Genomic DNA, 23,267 nt, shown 5'->3' with positions numbered 1-23,267 from the left:
CTCTCAAACTCCATTTTGTCACTGTCTAATTCAAGGTAAACTGTCACTGAAAGTGGCAGTCAGCATTATTCCTGTCTATGTTGCTGATGTTGTTCTGCTGGGGAATAACCCATCAATGAGAGAACACTCAGAACTGATGTTTCCTCTGTCACTGGGTACAGTCTCCCTACCCACCTCTCCCCCAAGTTGAAGCAGACTAACTGGCATAGTTAGAAATAGTCCCAATTTCTGGTTCCTAACAGAGCAATGGCATATTGAATTGTGCTTTATCAATCTTTGCCTTGTTTTGGGTGACAGCAACTCAGTGTGGTTGAAGATATAGCCTGGATAATTGCTGTTGAGAATTGCATTACTGATGTGATCTTTGGAAACTAAGCTTAGACAAGGGAGATAAAGGGAGCAAATCAGCACATTAGTGCTAGCAGATAATGTGGGATTAACACAATTTATAGTGTACATGTTGTGTCAGTTTTAAGAACCATGCAGGTAAGCGTAGCGTGATTGTCAAATAGATGGGACTGGGCTGAGTTCCTAAACATTAATATGTCAAAGTCTTGTTGTAGGTAGGTTTTCACTGTGGCTTGTTCTTTGATAAATGAAGTTGTACTTCTGCTGGTGTTTGCATGCTGATGAAGTCTATCTTCAATCATTATGATAGTTTTATGTTGCAAACAATTACAGCTGTGCTGCAGTGTGTTTGAATGGGCAACTCTTAAAAATTGATGAAGCAAATGTCTGCACTTGTTTGTGAGGCAGCAATTCTGAGCATCTTAACATGTCCCGTATTTGGAAACAACAATTACTTCTGTTGTGAAAGAATGCTTCCAGTGTCCAAAAGCACTTGCTAAGATTTGATCAAACAAATAAAATGACAGATGGAAGATCAAGTTATTTGTGCAGAACTTGACTAATTTGTCAGTGGATCACTACAGCAAATGTTTATTAATCAGAGAATCTGAAACAGACACTTTTTATTGGATTAATGGGAATTTATTAATACTTGTTCTTGATTTCTGCTGTACAGAAACAGATACTTCATAACGAGAAAATCTGCTTTAACTGTAAAAGATGATCAGTAAGTTAAGATGACGGTGCTCAACAGTAATATTAATTAGCCAGTAAGTGGAAAAGGAAATGTTATTACAATATTGAACCTTCACATACATCCTCCAGTTGCTGTGAGCTAGGAATCTAATGAAAGCGGATGTGTTTGAAATGTCTGTGCAGGAGAATTTTAGGATATTGGGTGGTGGGGAAGTTGAATAGCACTAGTAAAAAGACAAAGCCCTGTTTACGTACAGTTATGACATCTGAGGAGTACCAATGTGGAGATGCTTTGAAAAGAACTGCAACAGTGCTGACACGCTCTTAAGCTGCCTTCCCAGACACAAATCCAACAGCTTACACTTGTCCCGCTTCATGAGACATGGCCTCAACAAATGGAAACTACGGCACATCAGTCTTCATCCCTGTGGCAGCAATGGAAGTGTAACACAAGGGAACAGCCACAGAAGCTGCTAGGTAGGCTGCAATGGCAGACCATCATTGTGATGCTATGTAAGCTTTATTTTCATAAAAAGAAAGCACGTTGAGGTATTTATGTTTGGCTTGATGCGATAATCACCTGAGGAAAGAAGTTTTCTTCCCACCCCTATGTTGTATATGAGAGGCATTCTGAACAGCACTCCCTAGTTCTTTATCTTCCATCAACAACAGTTGCTACTTTGGCTCTATATTTGGAAAACCCACAAATACACTGGATTAACATAGCTTCTTCCAGTTAAAATTCTTAACTTGGCTATGCCAGTATTTAGCCAGCACTAGTAATAAGGGTACAGTTTTGGAACTGTCATAGTGCTGTCTCTCTCTTTTCACAGAACCTTCCAGTTTCTTTTTGCTTCCTATGCCCAACTTCCCATCATTCAGGAGTGGGTGGATTCACAATTCCACTGATATGCAGCTTAATCCCTCAGAATCATTTAAGGCTTATCCCTTTTACAGAATTTTCTGTAAAGAGTAGTCATATTTTAATCCTTTCTTCCCCTCCATTAATTTTTCCTCACTGTGTTCAGTTTTAGTCCCCTCAGCTGGTTATTGATACAGGGAAAGGTTCAAAGAAAAGTCATTTGGTGTTTAAAAGCTCTTGGTTATCATTATAGGTCTGGAAGTTGAATCTTTTTAATCTGAAAAATCTTAAGCTTTGATGGTATTTAATTGAAATGTTCACAATGATGTTAAGACTTTAGTCTGCATCAGTGTAGATAGACTATTTGAATTAGATAGGTTTAGGGAAAGTGAGGCATCATCAATAAAAGCTATGCAAACATAGATTCAGATGCTGGCCTGCTGGCATGTGAAAAGGTTTAGGTTTGCAATAATGTGGTGTGGTCACATCACATGAGCACAGTCTATAAATGAACAGAACTGAGCTCATTCCTGATCAATGTCTGAATCTGTGGGAGTGTAGTGATTATTGTGGGGAAAACCTCAAGACCACTTGGTTAAATGAAGAACGCAGTGAGACTGAAATTGTAAGACAGTGCAGCTTTCTAACAGTACCCAGAAATAGATATTATGGGAATGTTTTGAGAATAAGTTTGCCAAGTTTTTTTTGTAGCTCATGGAGATGTTTTCATTTTTTGGAATTTTGTTCATGTTTTCCACAAGCCTCCTTTCATAACACCAGCAACATTTATAAAATCTAAGGAGAGAGTAATCATTTTAGTAAATGCTTACTGGGAAAGAAACAAATTTTGTGGTCATCCTTTTGCTGAATATTGATAGACAGTTCAAGATACTATACAGCATTTCTGGATACAGGAAAACCATATTCCATTTACTTTACGGCTTGGATTGTCAAAAGAAAGATCCTTTTGATCAGGCAATGGTTCTTTTCAGTAATAAATGCCCTGGTGAGATTTTCACATGAGTCACAGAATTGTTAACCATAGATTCCGTATGGTGCAAAAGGGGGCCATTTGGCCCAATGAGTCTGCACCGACTTTGCAAAAGAGCATTTTACCAAGACATCTTACCTGACAAAAAGATACTAATTTGCATATTGATGCTATCCAAGATGCACAGGAAAACATTCTTACTATCTGTAGTCTTCACCATATAAACTGAAAAGGGCAAACTTTACAAAGCATTTTCTGTAATCCTCGAAATGACATAACTAATTACTGTAATTCTGACCTGAATTATACAGTTGGCATGATTCTAAAATCAGATATTCTGTTTGTGATTATTGAACTGAGCATTTCCCTTTGACTATTGGAATCTATTGTTTTGAAACAATTATGCAGTTAGCTGGAACAAAAACCTTCAGATCAATTTGGAGGGATACATGGAACTTGTACGGAGAGAGCACTGGCTCTGACATTTTGTATAAGTTCTATATTTAGCACATGCATAGATTAATAAATTATTTAGTATCGTAGGCTTTATAAATAGAGGCAATGGATACAAGAGCAGTGTAGGTGTTTTGAGTTGAAAGATCTGGTTCCGGTTTTAGTGAATGTAGAACAAACATGTTTTAATGTTTGAAAACCACTGGAGTATATGAACAATCTCAGATTGGTAATGGAGCTACAGAGGAAAAAGTTGACGTTCAATTGGAAGCTGAATCCATGGTTTTAAATGATTTTCTAGGTGGTAACACATAAACGAGTAAAAGATGATAAAGAATGGAGTCCAGATGTGCACTAGATCTGACCACATGGATAGGGGAGGGAGAAAGATTTGGAAGAAATGGAAAATCTTAACAATGCGATCGCTATGATTAGTCAGGAGAAAAGGCTGACCGCCAAGAAGAAATGTTGGAGGCTAGTAGATTAGGTAACAGAATGAAATGCATTGAGAAAGATTGATGACTATAGGAGAATGAGCCATGCTCTATATTACTGAGGTAGTCAGTGCATTATCAGTTTGGTAGACAGGATAGAAGCGATGGGAAGGTAATTGAGGCATTGATGTGTGCTGTAACTTTTCATGGAATGGGATGGTTGACTGTCCTTGAAGGAAATGGCCAAATTGGAAATGTTCTGTTTTGTGAATTGGAGCAATAATGACAGTGTTGAAGACCTGAATAGAGTTATGATGTCAGTGCATATCGTCAGAATTGAGAAGAGAATGACAAATGAGCAGGTGGTCTGCTTAAGGGGCATGTTGAGTAAGGGTAGTCTGTTGGGAAGTTCTGTCCGGAAGAAGACCAGGAATCTAGCAAGATACAAGATGATTAGAAATGCAGATTTAGTACTTGATCTGCTAGGAAGGAGCCCAGAGTTAAGTGTAATCTGTATAATTAAATTCATTAACATGGGATGATTTAAACCAAACTAGGTATCACAAATAAATAGTCTACACAAACTTAAATTTTAATATATTATTCTTATACAGGTGAGTCAGTTTGCCTTTCCTTGACATTCTGGAATTTTCAGTTCATTGAAAGTGACTGCCTTTGACACAAAGGCAGCATTTGACCGAGTGTGGCCTCGAGGAGCCCTAGTAGAACTGGAATCAGTGGGTATCGAGGGAAAAGCTCTGCTGTTTGGAGTCATACCAGGCACAAAGTAAGATGGTTGTGGTGGTTGGAAGTCAGTCATCTCAGCTGTAGGACATCACTGCAGAAGTTCCTCAAGATAGTATCCTAGGCCCAAGCATCTTGAGCTACTGTAGTGAGCATCCTTCCAATTTAAGTAGGGATGTTTGCTGATGACTGCACAATGTTGAGTACTATTTGTGATGACTCAGATATTTAAGCAATCCCAAGACCTGCACAATATCTAGACTTGGGATGACAGGTGACAAGTATTATTCATGCTATACAATTGCCAGGTAATGATCATGTCCAACCAGAGAGGATCTAATTATTACTTCATAACATTCAATGGCATTACCATCACTGAATCCCCCACTGTCAACATCCTAGGGGTTACCATTGACTAGCCAAATAAATGCTTGTGGCTACCAGAGCAGGCCAAAGTCTAGGAATGATGTGACGAATAACTCACCTCCTGGCTCCCCAGAACCAGTTTGCCATCAACAAGGCACAAGACAGGAATGTAATAGAATACTCCCCACTTGCATGGATAAGTGCACAAAAACTCAACATCATCAGCACCTTCCAAGCTCACAGCCACTACCATCTAGAACAACAACAGGAGCGGATACCTGGGAACACCACGCCTGGAGGTTCCCCTTCAAGCCATTCTCCATCTTGACTTGGAAATATATTGCTATTGCTTCAGTGTTATTGGGTCAAAATCTTGGAACTGCCTACATAACAGCACTGTGGATATATCTCAGGAACTGCAGCTGTTCAAAAAGACAACTCATCACCATCTTCTGAAGGGCAGCTTGGGATAGACAATAAATTATGGTCTAGCCATTGATGCCCAGACCCCATAAATGAATTTTAAAAATCCAGTCTCTGTCTTTTGTTTCAATTTCATCAAGTATTTGATGCTTAGTGTTTTGTTTATTCATTTGTGGAACGTGGGCATTGCTGGCTGGCCAGCATTTATTGTCCATCTCTAGTTGCCCTTGAGAAGGTGGTGGTGGGCTGTCTTCTTGAATTGCTGCATTCCACGTGCTGTTGGTTGACCCACCATGCCATTTACATATTGATTGAATAGAATCCAATTTTCTTCATGGTTTTTTTTTCCAGCACAACAGCTCATGCACTAAATAAAATTTAGTTTTTACTTGTTTTCATATGAAAATCTGAACCAACTATGAAGAGGTTCCAGTCGATTTGTGTTTTACTGCTTATTGAATTATGGTCCCACAGCAGAATGCCTCCCAGTTTGTTAAAGTCAACAGCAAGATTCTGGAAAATAGAGACCGTTTTCTGTTTCTTTGGAATATCCTCACAGCAAAGATAGGCATTGACAACAAAAGTCATCATAATCTCCAATGTGCTGGCTCAATTATCACCCAAGTGAGGAAAAGTATTTTTGAGAAGTCTCAGGCAGTTTCAAACCTGAGGCTCAGGTCAGAGTTCAGCAAATAGCAGTGATCTCTCAGTCTTGCATGTTTTGTTAACTTGGAGGACTTAGAGTAGGCACCTCAAAGTACCACCAGTGATATCTTCTCAAAATTCTCCAAATCCAGTGGTAAGAAAGAGGGTCCAGTATCTTCTCACAAGCTAACTTGCCCAACATTGATGCATTAATCAAACCAGCTCCGCTAAGTGAGACATGTCAGACTTCAGCCTATCAAAGCAACTGCTGTACTAGGCTCTCAGGCAGACAAGGGAAACACTTTAGGGATATTCTCCAAAAATCCTAGGTGATTCTGGCAGGTGAGTGACCAAAATGGAGAGCGTGCCTTTGGGAGGGTGCCAAACACATCGTGAGACTTCATCACAAACATGCAGAGGTGAAGTTATTGGGAGTTTACAAACCTCCAAATAACCCATTTTCCAACACTTTAAGCATCACCCACATGTGGAAGATTCTGGCCTTCTCTCTTTTTTTTTCTCTCTTTCTCTTTCTGTACCTTGTTTGGCTGTAACTCACCCTTGACCTTGGCACTTCTTTATTTTATTTTCAACATTTAGATTTCATTGTTTAAAGAGGAAAACTGTTGATCCTGTTGTTCACCAAAATCCCAGATTGCCTGTGACCCTCATCATCCCATTATCAATTTGCACCTGCAGCAACTGAAGGCTGAGGGGAGACGTGTAAGTAACAGGGCAGAGTGCAAGATACCCCACTCCAGCAAATTCTGTACTCAAAAAAAAAATTGGCAATTATGCATAGCTGAACAGTGGAGTTGTTGCTTTTAATACATCAAGCTTAATGCTGGATCCTGCACAGATATTCCTGAGTTCAAATCATGTTCCTTTGCACGTTCAAATCCTATTTTTCGAACAATGTGTAGTGACAGTGTCCATATTACTCTTCTCCTAGCCGACTCATGTTCTGCATAGAAATTTGTTTTTGACTTGTTTTCACAGGCTCTTTTTAAAAATTCTCTTATACTTTTGATGTCCTTGGTTCTGATATGTCATTCACTAGTAAGGCCTGTGGACTCATCATCCTTGATGATGATGACACTGTGACTGCCTACTTTAAAGCAGGAAACATTTCTGCTCCACAGCAACTTAAAGTAATTTTAAATTGCTAAAAAACATTGTTAGCCCCAATAGGATTAATGAAGTATTTGTGACTTGAGAATCTTTGCACCAATGTTTTTTAGAGCTCATTGTATTTTTATATTGTAAGTACACAATGAGAAAAGGTGACTTTGTCTGTCAAGCATTCTGCTTCCAGCGATTCTGCAAAACCTATCTCAACAAGAACTACTTCGCATTTATTTTATCTCCTGCAAGAAAGTTTTGCATAAATATGCCCTCGTTTCCACATGCACCACCCCCCCCCCCCCCCCCCCCCCCCCAAATAGGTAACCCTGTAAGACTTCTATTTATTCATTTCTTTACCCCCTCATCACCATAGAAGATCAATCTAGTCTGGTTTACCAAATCTTGCTAAAATTTCATCAAGTTTTTCAATGGTTTGGTTAAATGCAGTAGATCCCATAACTTCTGGCCAATGTGCATCAATTATGACTAAGAACGTGTAACCCTCAGAACCGTTGACTTGATTTTTTTTTCCAAATGACCCTAGCCTTACACCAAACATCCCTTTTTTATATATGCCTAATCAGCACCTCTGATTAGAAAAGCCCCTTTTTGAAACCACACAGAGAGCTTCCACCCTTTTTGAACTGCATAGTAAGTTTGCCGCTCTGCCACTACATGTAACGTGTGTGACTCTGCAGCTTATCAGAGTCTGTCTGATTTTCTTCAGCCAGTTCGGAAAGCCTTAAAAAATATTCTTACTTCTTCATAAAATACATATAATTTAATAAAATTTTAAAATTTTATTTCCTAACCAAAGTTGATCACGATAGTCTTGAGGAAGCACATTTGTCCTCTTTCTTTCCAAAGGTAAGTTGGGAACAATTAATGGCCTTAGTTGCTGCATTATAAACACATTCCACATCAATACAATTAGCTCAGATTTGTGATTGAGTAGTTGTTGAAGTAGCTTAAATTTAAAAAAACCAATCGCAATAACGATGCAATATATTTTGAGTAAGTCAAAGGTAGTTTAGCTGCATAAGTTGCAGTAATAACATTAGAAAAGCTTAACTGGCTTAATGGTCTAACATTCATTTTGATATATGGATGTTATACATGTCCATTCTGATTTGCAAAGTAAAAGCACTTGGCTACCAGCTTGGAATGTAGATGTGGTAGGGTTATTGGCTGTAATGCAGGGTTTCTCCTTTAACAGTCAGATCAGTAACTGAATAAACAGCATTAATTTGCTTAATTTAGAATTTTATTAGGGTACCAGGTCAGAAACCCCAAGGTATATTGTGTGAGGGTGGGATGTTTCACTCTAGTTGCAATTCTACTGACAAACTAGGCAACTTTTATCAAAACAAACTTTAAACCGTTTATAACAAATGAATTAGTTTAACTTTGAACAACTGAACAATACTTAAACATGGCAAAATACAGCTCTTAACTTCTACCCTATCACTGTTATATCACTATTATATTTCACAGTAACTTCATTGCAGTGTTAATGTAAGCCTACTTGTGACATGAATAAAATCTTTTAAACTATTAGTTCCAATCAAGCAGTATTTCTCTTATAGATTTGAACCTCTCTTTATGGTTAGTTCTCAAAACATAGGCATAGTTCCTGTGACTTAAGCTAACAGTCTTAGAGCTTTCAAAAAGCCACTGGGCAGAGAGAGAGAGAGAATTTTAATTGGGGGGGGATTAATTCTAATTGGGGGGGGACGGTGCGAGGGTAGGTGATGTTACGAGGTCTAAGTTAAGGAGAGGGTACAGGTAAGGGAAGAGGCCGAGGATGTCCCAATAATAGAGGGAGTAGGGGGCGTGAGTATAGTTGGTGGCGTTACGGCAAATAGGGTCCAGGTGAAGGCTGGGATGAAAGCACTTTATCTGAATGCACGAAGCATTCGGAATAAAGTGGATGAGCTGGTGGCGCAGATCGACACAAATGGATACGATCTGGTGGCCATTACAGAGACGTGGCTGCAGGGTGACAGGGACTGGGAGCTGAATGTACAGGGCTATCAAGTGTTTAGGAAGGATAGGCAGGAGGGAAAAGGGGGGAGCGTAGCTCTGCTGATTAAGGATAGCATCACGGTGGTAGCAAGGGATGATATTGGAGCCAAGGAGCAGAGGGTGGAATCGTTGTGGGTGGAGATTAGGAACAGCAAGGGGAGGAAGACGCTGGTGGGTGTCGTCTATAGGCCCCCGAATAATGATCTGGAGGTGGGGCGGGCTGTTAATGCGCAAATAAGTGCGGCGTGCAGGAATGGGACGGCCGTAGTTATGGGGGATTTCAATCTGCATATTGATTGGTCGACCCACGTTGGACGCGGGGGGCTCGAGGAAGAGTTCTTGGAATGCTGCCGGGATAGTTTCCTCGAACAGTGTGTGTTGAAGCCGACGAGGGAGCGAGCTATCTTGGATCTGGTGCTATGTAATGAGGTGGGTAGAATTAGGGACCTTGTGGTGAAGGATCCTCTTGGGGAGAGTGATCATTGTATGGTGGAGTTTCTGGTGCAGATGAAGGAGGAGAAAGTGGGTTCCCGGACACGCGTCCTTTGTTTGAATAGAGGGGAGTACGGTAGGATGAGAGAAGAATTGGCGAATGTGGACTGGGAGAGCGCGTTGGAGGGAGGGTCTGTTGAGGAGCAGTGGAGGATCTTTAAGGAGATCTTTCTTGGTGCTCAGCAGAAATTTATTCCGATGGTCAAAAAGGATAGTAGGAGGAGAGGTAATAAGCCGTGGATAACGAAGGAGGTGAAGGAAAGTGTTAAACTAAAAGCGGAGGAATTTAGAGTAGCTAAGAGTAGTGGGCGAGAAGAGGATTGGGAGAGGTTTAAATGTCAACAAAGATTGACAAAGAAGTTGATAAAGAAGGGTAGGAGAAACTGTGAAGCTGGGCTAGCGCTTAATATAAAAAAGGATAGCAAGAGTTTTTATAAATATATAAAAAGGAAGAGGCTGGCTAGGGTGAATGTTGGTCCTTTAGAGGATGAGAAAGGGGACCTAGTGGTAGGGGATGGGGATATGGCTAAGGTATTGAATAACTTTTTTGTTTCTGTCTTCACGGAGGAGGACGTGAATAATTTGCCGGGTGTTAGCGATGGAAGGGTGGTAGGACTGGAGGGTCTTAATGACATTACTGTTACTAGAGAGGCAGTGCTCAACAGACTGGAGGGGCTGATTGTGGACAAGTCCCCAGGACCGGATGGAATGCATCCGAGGGTTCTGAAAGAAATGGCGGAGGTGATAGTGGATGCCTTGGTGGTTATTTTCCAGACGTCGCTGGATTCCGGGGAAGTGCCGGATGATTGGAAAACGGCTAATGTTATGCCGTTGTTTAAGAAGGGTGCCAGGCAAAAGGCGGGGAATTATAGGCCGTTTAGTTTAACGTCTGTGGTAGGTAAAATGTTAGAATCTGTCATTAAGGAGGAAATTGCGAGGCATCTTGAAGGGAATTGCTTGATAGAGCAGACGCAGCACGGTTTCATTAAAGGGAAGTCGTGTCTGACAAATTTACTGGAGTTCTATGAGGATGTGTCTAGGGCGGTGGATAGAGGAGAGCTGGTGGATGTGGTCTTTCTAGATTTTCAGAAGGCGTTTGACAAAGTACCTCACAAGAGGTTATTGCAGAAGGTCGAGGGACATGGAGTTGGGGGTAGGGTGTTAGCGTGGATAGAGGATTGGTTGTCAAATAGGAGGCAGAGAGTGGGGGTCAACGGGTGCTATTCGGATTGGCGGATGGTGACTAGTGGAGTGCCCCAGGGGTCGGTGCTGGGGCCTCAGCTTTTTACCATTTATATAGATGATCTGGAGGAGGGAACCGAGTGTATGGTGTCGAAATTTGCTGATGACACCAAGATTGGTGGAACGGCAAATTGTGCGGAGGGTGTGGAGAGTCTGCAGAAGGATCTAGATAGGCTGGGCGAATGGGCCAGGAAATGGCAAATGGAATTTAATGTTGGCAAGTGTGAGGTGGTCCACTTTGGTAGGAAGAATGGTAGGAAGGACTATTACTTACGGGGCGAAAAACTGCAGCAGGCGACGGTGCAGAGGGACCTCGGGGCCCTTGTGCATGAGTCGCAAAAACCCAGCTTGCAGGTGCAGCAGGTGGTCAGGAAGGCGAATGGGATGCTGGCCTTCAGAGCGAGGGGGATTGAATATAAAAGTAGGGAGGTCTTGCTGCAGCTATATAGGGCATTGGTGAGGCCGCAGCTGGAGTACTGTGTGCAGTTTTGGGCACTGCACCTGCGCAAAGATATTTTGGCCTTGGAGGGAGTGCAGAGGAGGTTTACTAGGATGATACCGGAGTTGAGGGGGTTGAGCTATGAGGAGAGGCTGAATAAACTAGGCTTGTACTCGTTAGAGTTTAGAAGAATGAGAGGAGATCTCATTGAGACGTATAAGATGATGAATGGGATGGATAGGATAGAGGTGGAAAGACTCTTCCCGCTCAAAAAAGACAGTAGGACTAGGGGTCACAGCCTCAAGATAAAAGGGGGGCGGTTTAGAACGGAGTTGAGGAGGAACTTCTTCACTCAAAGGGTGGTGAATCTCTGGAATTTTCTGCCCGTTGAAGTGGTGGAGGCTGCCTCGCTAAATATTTTTAAGATGCGGGTTGATGGGTTTTTGATAAGAGAGGGGATTAAGGGTTATGGGGAGAGGGCGGGAAAGTGGAACTGAGCAGCGACAGATCAGCCATGATCTTATTGAATGGCGGGGCAGGCTCGAAGGGCTAGATGGCCTACTCCTGCTCCTATTTCTTATGTTCTTATGTTCTTATTTTTTCTTCCACCAGATCCAGGCAGCAACTGCCCTGCATCTTAAAATGAATATATTTTTTCCGGCAAGCTTTGCTCCTCCCTTTAACCACATGACTCCACATACCTCGTCTGAAATTGCAGGAGAACCAAAATAAACAAAAGATCCGTTAACTCTACCAAGTAAAACAGTCCTAGCTAAAATCAGCAGCATGGTGGCACAATGGTTAGCACTGCTGTCTTACACTGCCAGGGACCCAGGTTTGATTCCCGGCTTGGGTCACTGTGCGGAAGCTGCACATTCTCCCTGTTTCTGCATGTATTTCCTTCAGGTGCTCCTGTTTCCCCCCTCAGTCTGAAAGATGTGCTGGTTAGATGCATTGGCCATGCTAAATTCTCCCTCAATTTGCCTGAACAGGTGCCAGAGTGTGGTGACTAGGGAATTTTCACAGTAACTTCATTGCAGTGTTAATGTAAGCCTACTTGTGATTAATAAGTAACTTTACTTTTATCCTGCATTCTCAGCATTTGAGCTACATATTTTCCCAGACAAATCGACTCTCGTAACAAAGCATTGCCTCTTAAAGCAGTCTCACCGTAAACAGAAAAATTATCAAAAAAAGCACAGTATCATTATAATTCTATTGTACAGTTTATAGATTGATTTTATTGGCTAAAACCAGATCTTGTTGTTTATGGGTGACAAAAAACATACAATAACCAACCGTGCAATCTTGAAAAGTTCCCTTGGTGTGAACCAATCTTCCTTCAGAAGATATTTCCAAATATCAATGTCTGTTCTGTGCTGTAAATTTCTATTTGTTTTGGCCTAGTAAAATTTGTTTTAGGCTAAGACAAATGATTCCTCCCTCCCCCCCCCAGCATAGTATTTAAACCAAATGTGGAGTTTAAACTTGAAACCAAATTTATTGACTGCACTAGAAATAATGACCTTAATAAATCTCTCACAATTGGACATATTGTTCTCTGCTATTAATTAAATATTGAAGGAGAGGAATTACAGCACAGACTGTTAAATACATTATATTTTTTTCAAAAATGCCACAATAATATTTGGCATCAATGGTAATTATGTTCCTTGAGAACTAACCATGTTAAAATAACAAAAGGAAACCTTGGAACCATAAACAATTTTTGATGTAAAGCACATCCATTTGAAATTTTTTATCAGGCTTCTACAGTCTGAATACTATGTACTGCTTCATATATCAGTCTCACTTTTGAAAGACACGCAGAAAACTGCAAGCGGCCTTTTATTCGATAAGTTGTGTTCAGAAGTAAATAACAATGCATGACATTATAAAATTGACTGAACTTAAATGTGTCATCATTTTTCAGTTTTCTTGTGACCATTATACCCTTGAATTTTTTTTTGTTTATCCAATATTTATTAGCTACACATTGGTGTATTTTAGCATAATATAAAAGCACTCTTGATAAACTTTGTCCTCCTCCTTTCACCCCACTGTGCCTCAGTACCAATAGGAAATGTTAATTCTGACTTTAATTACTTTTTCTGACATAAACACGATTCTTTTTTTAAAAATCTGACTGTCTTGACTTGAAAAGAATAGATTAAGGTTGAGTTAATTGAACTAAATTTAATCAAAAACTGACTCAATAATATGTTGAGTTCCATTAATTCCTTACTACTTTTATTGCCTGTATGGATGGCAGTTTGTCCAGCTCATAATTAATATCAATTGAATGTAATTTATTATTTAGCTATTGTATGATTTGTTCAATAAAAACTCTTTTAATGCCTTCAGTAGAACACTGCTGTCCAACTTGGTTAAGATCAAAATATGCTGTGAACATGATTTCTTAAGATGAGTAGAATGTCTAATTTCTCAACGTGAAGGAAGTAATAAATGTTCAGACCATAATATGCTCCCTAAATAGTTGGTTTTGATTAACTTGATAAATAGTTTACATATTACTGCAGAATAGTTTAATTTGCATTATGATTGCAAGGCAGTGGTGTAGTGGTAATGTTGCTGGACTAGTACTTCACAGACCCAGGATGGTGTTCTAGAGGCTGGGGCTTGAATCCCACCACAGAACTGGTGAAATTTAAATTCACTAAAAAAAATCTGGAATTAGAGGTCTAATGATGACAGTGAAACTGTTGCTGATTGTTGTAACGATCCACGTGGTTCAATAATGTTCTTTCGGGAAGGAATTCTGCCATACTCACCTGGTCTGGCCTACATGTGACTCCAGATCCACAGAAATGTGATTGATTTTTTAAAATCTACTCAGTTAAAGGGTAATTAAGGAAGGGCAATAAATGCTGGTCTAGCCAGCAAATTCCATGTCCCATGAATGAGTAGGAAATATTATTACCAATATATCAGGTAATTTAGTGTTAATTTGTGGGTAGCTTTATGTTGTGCTCCAATACTTGCTGGCAATTGAGGTATGGGTGTTCAAATCATTTCACATGGAATGATGTATGGCTGATTTGGGACGGTATTCTTGTGTGACTGTTTGGGTTAAGTTCAAACTTAAACCCAACAAGCTAAAAGTCTTTTGGCTAACATACCACCCAAAAGATCAAATATTGAATTTGTCATTGGAGCCAATATTTCATTCAAATACTATTCTAAGTATCTGTTGTACCTGTTATTCTTGTAGGTTCATTGTGATAAGCTGCTTCAGTGTTAAAGGTGCATGCTGCACAGAAAGCAATTCCTGCTACTTTATAGGCAGCATATCTTCCTGATTCTACAATTGGGTCACTGAGTTTCTTCAAATGGCTAAAAATGCTTTCTGATTTTTCTCTGTCTTGTTTTCCGTGCCCAATTTCAGAGTTTGAAGGCAAAGTTTAAAAATAAAATTGCATATTTTACAGAAGAGTCATTGGAGTTTTACTTGAAGACCTCCACTCTCTCAAAAGTCTGTATGTATGCTTGGTATCTTTATACCCCTCCAAAGCTGTCTAAGTGGAATTTCAATGTGTAGTGTGAGCATGTGCAATGCATCTAATTTCTCAGGAAGCACTTGTACCATTCAATCAGCATACTGAATTGATGGAATGATTTTCTTAGGTTCTATCACTTTCTACTCAGTAGCTTTGAATAATTCTGAAAGATGAAGTCAAAGTTCGGCAACTTAATTGAGGTAAAATTCCAGCTGAGCTTGTTTTCTCCCCCACCTGCTTTGATAACACAGTTTTTGTTTAATGTTCTATCAGCTTCAGAAAATAAGTTCAACTGGAATGAAGGCATAGCGGGTGAGGCTGAGAGAATCCGGACGAAGGGGGATGATGGAGAGACTTGGTGTTAATTAATGCAAACAAAAAAATGCTGGAAATAGTCAACAGATCAGGCAGCATTCATGGAGAGAAACAGAATTAAAACTGCAGAGGAAATAATAAACTTCTTCCAAATTTCTCCCCTCCTCCTATCTTCATTTTAACGTGTTCTCCCTGGTATTTGAATCCTACAAAACAATGAATTAAAGTAAAATAAAAATGTTTATTAATTAATCACAAGTAATAAAATTACTGTGAAAATCCCCTAGTTGCCACATACTGGTGCCTTTCAGGTACACGGAGGGAGAATTTAGCATGGCCGATGCACCTAACCAGTACATCTTTGGACTGTAGGAGGAAACCGGAGGAAACGCACACAGACCCTCGCAGGGAGAATGTGCAAACTCCACACAGACAGTGACCCAAGCTGGGAATCAAACCCAGATCCACGGAACTGTGAGGCAGCAGTGCTAACCACTGTGCCACCATGTTGTTGTTTGTTTGGATCAGTTGGACCAACATCTTTAATCTTGAACTTTAGGTCACCTAAATATTCTTACTCCAAAGAGAAGCCACCCATCTTCTGACCTTGATCCTTCCTTGTAATCATATTTTCAGATTTGTATGCACCTACAATTGCAACTTCATAATTGAACAAAGAAAATTACAGCACAGGAACAGGCCCTTCGGTCCTCCAAGCCTGCACCGACCCTGCTGCCCGACTGAACTAAAATCCCCGACCCTTCCAGGGACCATATCCCTCTTTTCCTATCCTATTCACGTATTTGTCAAGATGCCCCTTAAAAGTCACTACCGTATCCACTTTCACTACGTCCCCCGGCAACGAGTTCCAGGCACCCACTACTCTCTGTGTTTAAAAAAAATGTCTCGTACGTCTCCTTTAAACCTTGTCCCTCACACTTTAAACCTATGCCCTCTAGTAATTGACTCTTCCACCCTGGGAAAAATCTTCTGACTATCCCCTCTGTCCATGCCTCTCATAATCGTCTAGACTTATATCAGGGTCTTTGCTGTGCCTTGTTTTGCTTTACCTTTTTTTGACTACAGTGTATGCAGACAATTGTACATTTTTATCTGCCAGTAGTCTGAGAATCCTTGCATTATGTGCTCGATTCTCTTCATGCCTTGATTCAATCTTGAAGCTATGATTTTCCATTCCAGAAGAATACTCTGCACCAGGAATCTATTCTTGATCCAACTCCTGATCAACATATTTACAATTGTCATGCTTTCAGCAGACAAGAGATGGGCTTCCAAAAGGTTGAGGACAAATTTAATCAAGATATTGCAATCATCCCTGACTATTGTGGAGTCAGTTAAAAGCACAGTGTGTTGAAGGCAGTTGCTTTATATTTTCATAATTATGTAAGTGTGTCACCAGCGCTAAACAATATTGTAGATGAAGATCGATTGGAACAGGGCACATAGCCAATATATATCTTACATCTAAGTAACTGCAAATTGCACACTTCGCTGCAAGGACCACTTCACCAACGTAACTTAGAAGATTAAGATCGGAACTGATTTTCTAAACAAGCCTTCAAGCACAACTTGTGGAGTGAATGTGCAAACAGTGCACAGCTCAGCACGGCACCAACCATTTGCTACACAGAGAATATATAAGACCCTGGTCAGACCTCACTTGGAGTACTGTGCTCAGTTATGGTCGCCTCATTACAGGAGGGATGTGGAAGCCATTGAAAGGGTGCAGAGGAGATTTACAAAGATGTCGCCTGGATTGGGTGGCGTGCCTTCTGAGGATAGGTTGAGAGAGCTCGGTCTTTTCTCCTTGGAGAGACGAAGGATGAGAGATGACCTGATAGAGGTGCATAAGATGTTGAGAAGTATTGATCGGGCGGGTTCTCAGAGGCTTTTTCCCAGGGCTGAAGTGGGTGCCATGAGAGGACACAGGTTTAAGGTGCTGGGGAGTAGGTACAGAGGAGATGTCAGGGGTAAGTTTTTCACTGAGGGTAGTGGGTGAGTGGAATCGGCTGCTGTCGGTGGTGGTGGAGGCAAATTTGATAGGGTGTTTTAAGAGACTTCGAGATGAGTACATGGGACTTAATAGGATTGAGGGTTATAGATAAGCCTAGTAGGTAGAGATATGATTGGTGCAACTTGATGGCCAAAGGGCCTGTTTGTGCTGTAGTTTTTCTATGTTCTATGTAATATCATGCTCCTATTGCCATGAATATGCCAGCAGTCCCAAAGCCACCAGCATTTTGCAAGGTATTTCAAAGGATGTGAATCCCAATAACAAGATTAGCCTTTGTAGATAGACCAAAATAAGTACACCATCCTGCTAATAGGAATCGCTTTGGGTGGCCGATTGCCCCATCCAGGGAAGACGTAAAAATGTCAACTTTTTAGAACTGACAGAAACCGAGGGGTCAGATAGCCAAACAGAGAGAATCGTCAAAAGCGAAACAATAAAATAATTATCATGGTGGCAAGAGGCACATTCCATCTAGAAGCCATTAGCCAGTTCTAGCTAGCAAACCAGAAACAAGAGTGCAAGAAACCTTTGTGGAGGCAGTTAAAACCCATATCTTCACTGAACGAAAAAGAGACATTCCCCAGATTAACTTCTCACAATAAAAAGGCCTCCTAGTTTTCCCAAAATGACATATACAAAGAAAGTGAGAAGCACAATAGACGTTTTATACTTGGATTTTCAGACAGCCCTTATGATTTGGCACCACCAATGACATGGGCTGCTCAAAGTCTGTGCCATCAGACTGGCTGATGAAAAGGTAATTTCTTAGAGAGGGAGCAGCCCATCCCCATTCTGTTCAGTGTCACAAAGTAGCACCTATTACCAACTATATATGTGGCACCATTCAGGGAAGATGTACAGATGTTAACTTTATAGAACTGACAAAAGCTGAGGGGTCAAATAGCCAAATGTACAGAGAGAATTTTCAAAGTGAAACAATAATATAATTGATAACCTTTTTGTGGAAGCAGGGGACTTCTATGGACACTATAAGCTGACCTTTGTTTAGAGATCTATTGGATTGGATTTTGTTTGGAAAAAGGGAAGTCCTGAGAGACTTAAGATCTTGTAAATGCACTATGGATCAAAAGGGTAATTCCTACTGAAGTGTTTAGTAGTCCCTTGTACATAAATGTCTTAGGTCATTATAGACCTGTTGTTGTATATGTTACTTTATTGTTGTAATACTCTTTAATAAGTGTTATACTATGACCGGGCTGGTTACTGTTTTCTCTTGCACATGGCTCCTTACAGCAAAACTCCTGTAAGCAAAACTATACACTACCACCAACCAGTGTTTCCAAGTTGAGACATGTTTGCAGATAACATCAGCTGTCATGACACTATGTAGTTAAAACTCTTCCCACACAAACTAGTTGAAATAAACAATTAAATTGAGCAACAAAAATAATAATAAAGGGCGAAGACCATGAAATCACCAAATGGCTAATAGTCCTCTCAAAAGATATGGCTACCTAAGGCCAGGTGTCATAGTAGCAAAGAATTTCCTGGAGAAATCCAGGCAGTGTCACATTTGTCTCTTTTTAGGATGTATGGGAGACTATTTCATCACTGACTGATCAAGGGAAAACCAATCTGGACTATGCCATGTAGGTAATTGGTAGCAGACATTAGCTCATGACACTGAACAGAATAGGGATGGGCTGCTTCCCCTAAGAAATTACCTTTTCATCAGTCAGCCTGATACCTCTTCACCAGCCAGGCTGCTTGGTTTTCATGAGCCATTTCATTGCTGGTGCCAAATCATAAGGGCTGTCTGAGAATCCAGGTATATGGTGTCTATTGCGCTTCTCCTTTCCTTTGTATTTTTAATTTTTAATAAAACTAGGTGGCCTTTTTAAGCCATGCTGACTTGTCATTTCTCAAATAGTGCATTTCTTTATCTTTACCTATGTTATTTTAAATGTACTGCTCTAGACGTACATTACAAATTTATAGCTCTTATTCTGCAAGGGTTACACTTTGAGTGAGGAGCTTTCCTCAGTTAACCAAACTGGCATGGAAGTGTGCTCGTTAATCTGTTAACTCCCTCAAAAAGAGGCTGTGATCTTTTTGGAAGGTTGCTCATTTTTATTAATGCTTATTCCTTAATATCCAAACCATATTTTAACCCTTCGGCCAGCTCTGCAGCTAGGTAGGTCACAGACACTGGCTTCCGTCAGTGCCGTAACAGGATGAGCCACTAGGAGTTGTGCTGCTTTAATTCTGGTTCAGAATACCAGACTACCTCTTGTGGAGGTGCTTTTCCATTGGTTCTGTGCAGGGACATCATAAACCAATGAGGCTCATCTGGTCAGGATAGTAGTGTCTGGATGTTAGCTCAAGGCTGAACTTAGTCTATTGGATTTGACTCCTCTTCCCCTAAAGCAAATATGTGATCAATTATTTGACTTTTAGTTCAAGCAGGAATATTTTCAATGCAACATATTACTTGTCCACTCTCAAAAAATAATTAATATACTAAAAGCACTTCAAATCTCCTGTCTGATTTTAGTTTGTCTTTAGAGACCTAGCAGTAAGCAAAGAACATTTGAACTAATGAGACCAGTGAAGAGATTTATCCACAGACTGCTTCATTAAAGCCGGCATGGATCTTTTTTTACTAATCCAAGGTCTTTCAATTTAAAGTACTTCTTCTCCCACCACAGCAGTGCTCCCTTTTAATAGAATCTGAAGTCAGTATTCTATTTTGAAGGCTTTGATAATCTGCGTAGAGGTTTTGTTTCCATTTAGTCTATATGAAGTAGAAGGAACTGGAGGTTATTCAAACCTAACAGGATGCATTGATGCAGTAAGAATGCCGGCTGGTACAACTGTTGAGCTGTGGGGACAGCTGTTGCTACTATGGTAACATCAAATTTCTTTTGACCTTATATCAGATTGAATAGTTAATATATTCCATCCAGATAAACATAATAAGACTGTAAGAAATATGAACAGAATTAGGTCATTCAACCCTTGTGCTTGCTTCACCATTTAATAAGATCATGGCTGATCTCTCACTAAGTCCACTTTCCAGCCTTATCTCAGTACCCTTGATTCCTTTACTGATTAAAAACATATTGATTGCAACCTTGAAAATGTTCAGGAACTTGGCCTCCACAGTTTTCTGGGATAAAGAATTCCAAAGGTTCGCCACTCTTTGAGAGAAAAAATTCTTCCTCAAATCTATTTTAAATGATTTGCCCCTTATTCTGCTACTATACCCTCTGAACCTACACTCTTTCACGAGTGGAAACATTCTCCCAATATTTACCCTGTCTAACCCCTAAAAATCTTATGTTTCAATCATATCCTATCCCCCTGAACTCCAAGGAGTACAGAACCAACCTGTTTAATATGTCCTTAAATGGCAGTTCTTCCATATCTGGGATTATCCTAGTAAACCTCTCTGTAAAACTTCTAATATCTTTCCATAAACAAGAGAACCCAATTGTATACAATATTCTAAATGTGGCCTCACTACCTTGTACAGTTGCAACAACAAGCCCCCCAAAATAAAAACTAGCATTCCATTTCCATTCCCGATTACCTTCTGTGCCTGTATGTTAGCTTTCTGGGTTTCATGAACAAGGAACCCCAAGTCCCTTCCTACAGTCCAAAGGTATGCTGGTTAGGTGGATTGGCCATGCTAAAGTGCCCCTTAGTGTCAGGGGAACTAGCTGAGGTAAATGCATGGAGTTATGGGGATAGGGCCTGGATGAGATTGTGGGCTGAATGGCCTCCTCCTGTACTGTAGGATTCTATGAACTTTTTGCAGCCTCTCGCCATTTAAATAAAAATCCACCTTCTCATTCTTCCTTCCAAACTGAACAATCTCACATTTTCCTACATTGAATTCCATTTGCCAGTTTTCTGCCCACTCATTTAACCTATCAACATCTCTTCGTAAACTATTTATATCCTCCTTACATCCTGCCTTCCCTCCCACCTTTGTATTATCTGCAAATTTGACCAAGGTACACTTTGTTTCTTCCTCCATATTATTAATATATATTGTGAAGAGTTACGGTCCCAGCACTGATCCCTTTGGCACATCATTGGTCATTGCCCCCCAACTTGAGAAAGACTCCTTTATTGCTACTCGTTGTTTCCTGTTAGTTAGCCAATCCTTTATCCATTCTAAAATATTACCTCTATCATGAGGTCCGATCTTGTGTAGTGAGTACCCCCTTGTGTGGCACGTTACCAGATACCTGATTCTCCTTCATCTACTGCTGCTGATAGATCCTCAAAGAATTCTAGTAGATTTGTCAGAGATGATTTTCCCTTCATGAAATCATGCTGACTCTGCCTGATCAGATTATGACTTTCCAAATGCACTGCTATTCAAATATACAGGATTATGCTTGTTTTAAGCTGTTTAACGTTTTCCCATTTAAACTATGGCTTCCAAATGAAAATGTTTTGCTTTAACTTTGACTAGATTTACATATCTTTTAAGTGTTTACAGCACATTTTGGATGCTATTTGAACTGCTGACTAAAATTCTTCAATGTGAGTCAAGGATAGAAATTTCCTATGACATGTCTTTGATGTTCACATATTGGAAACTTAATACCTATACCAAATCACAGCAGATGTTTCTGAACTGGAACTTGTGGTTTTGACTTCAGTAGCTTTAGCTCATTTCACACAATGATCATCTGAAGCTTATTGGTCTGAATCGAGTAGTGAATTTGTGACTATGCAGCACAGTTGCCTTTACTGTGTGTACAAATTTGGAAACCGTAATTGTCATTAATTAAAATGGAGAAGGGGTAGGCTATATAAAGCTGACTGAATAGGTGCATTTTAATTGTTACATGCATTCATTTTACTAATTGATGTAAGTGGATGCAATTTAGTCGTTAAGTTGGACTTACCTAACCCAGTTGGCTATCCAAGTGTTTCAATACCTTCTCGTAATGCTTTTTGTTGCTGGTAGAAATGATCAGTGCTGACTATGTGGCCAAATTCCCCTCCAACTCGATTTTCAAGTTTGCTGATTACACCACTGCAGTAGGCCGGATCTCAAACAATGATGAGACGGAGCACAGGAAAGAGATAGAGAATCTGGTGAACTTGTACGACGACAGTAATCTCTCCCTCGATGTCAACAGAATGAAGGAGATAGTCATTGATTTCAGGAAGCGTAGTGGAGGACGTGCCCCCGTCCACATCAATAGGGATGAAGTAGAAATGGTCGAAAGCTTCAAGTTTTTAGGTGTCCAGATCACCAACAACCAGTCCTGTTCCGTCCATTCTGATGCTATAAAGCCTACCCAATGCTTCTACTTTCTCAGAAGACTAAGGAAATTTGACATGTCAGCTATGACTCTCACTCACTTTACAGATGCAACATAGAAAGCATTCTTTCTGGTTGTATCACAGCTTGATGTGACTCCTGCTGTCCAGGACTGCAAGAAGCTACAAAGGACTGTGGTCAAAGCCCAATCCATTCAAACCAGATTCCCATCCATTGCACCCACTGGCCATGGGTTTCTGTCTATTCTAATCCTGTTTTCCAGCACTTTGTCTGTAGTATTGTATGCTTTAGCGTTTCAAGTGCCCATCTCAGAACTTCCCTGCCTCTGTGTTGATGGAGTATTAGTCCAACGTTCATTTCTGGATGGTCCATAATTTCCACGAGGTAAACTTTAGAAAGACCAAAAGCCTTTGTTTTCATCCCCTTGCAAGCATCATACATTTGCTGCACAAGTTTGGTGATGAGGATAAAATTATCATGACACTGCCTCTGACACGGCACCTGTGAGGACCCGTTTGAGATATTGAAATATTGCCAGACCTTCAGTAATGTAGAAATAGAAAAGGGTTAGTACTGCTGCCTCACAGTGCCAGGGATCTGGGTTCGGCTTGAGTCACTGTCTGTGTGAAGTTTGTACGTTCTCCCTGTGTTTGCATGGATTTCCTCCCACAGTCCGGATGACGTGCTGATTAGATATAATGGTCATGCTAAACTTTTCTCAGTGTACCCAAATAGGTGCTGGAGTGTGGTAACTGGGGGATTTTCACAGTAACTTTATTGCAGTGTTAATGTAAGCCACCTCCTGACTAATAAAAAAAAAGATAGACAGCTCCAAGCTGCATGGC

At 40.4% G+C, this 23,267-nt stretch overlaps 1 protein-coding gene across 1 annotated transcript in view; it reads left to right on the top strand.

The window, feature by feature from the left end:
* znrf1 (zinc and ring finger 1) overlaps positions 1-23,267 on the top strand; it is a 244,674-nt gene that overhangs the window by 132,855 nt on the left and 88,552 nt on the right. The window lies entirely within an intron of this gene.

Source organism: Carcharhinus amblyrhynchos, chromosome 4, assembly GCF_965287045.1.
Source record: "Carcharhinus amblyrhynchos chromosome 4, sCarAmb.v2.hapA, whole genome shotgun sequence".
In the NCBI taxonomy this organism is placed as follows: domain Eukaryota; kingdom Metazoa; phylum Chordata; class Chondrichthyes; order Carcharhiniformes; family Carcharhinidae; genus Carcharhinus; species Carcharhinus amblyrhynchos.
Note: the sequence above shows the minus strand (reverse complement) of the source record. Positions and strands in the feature narration are given on the sequence as shown.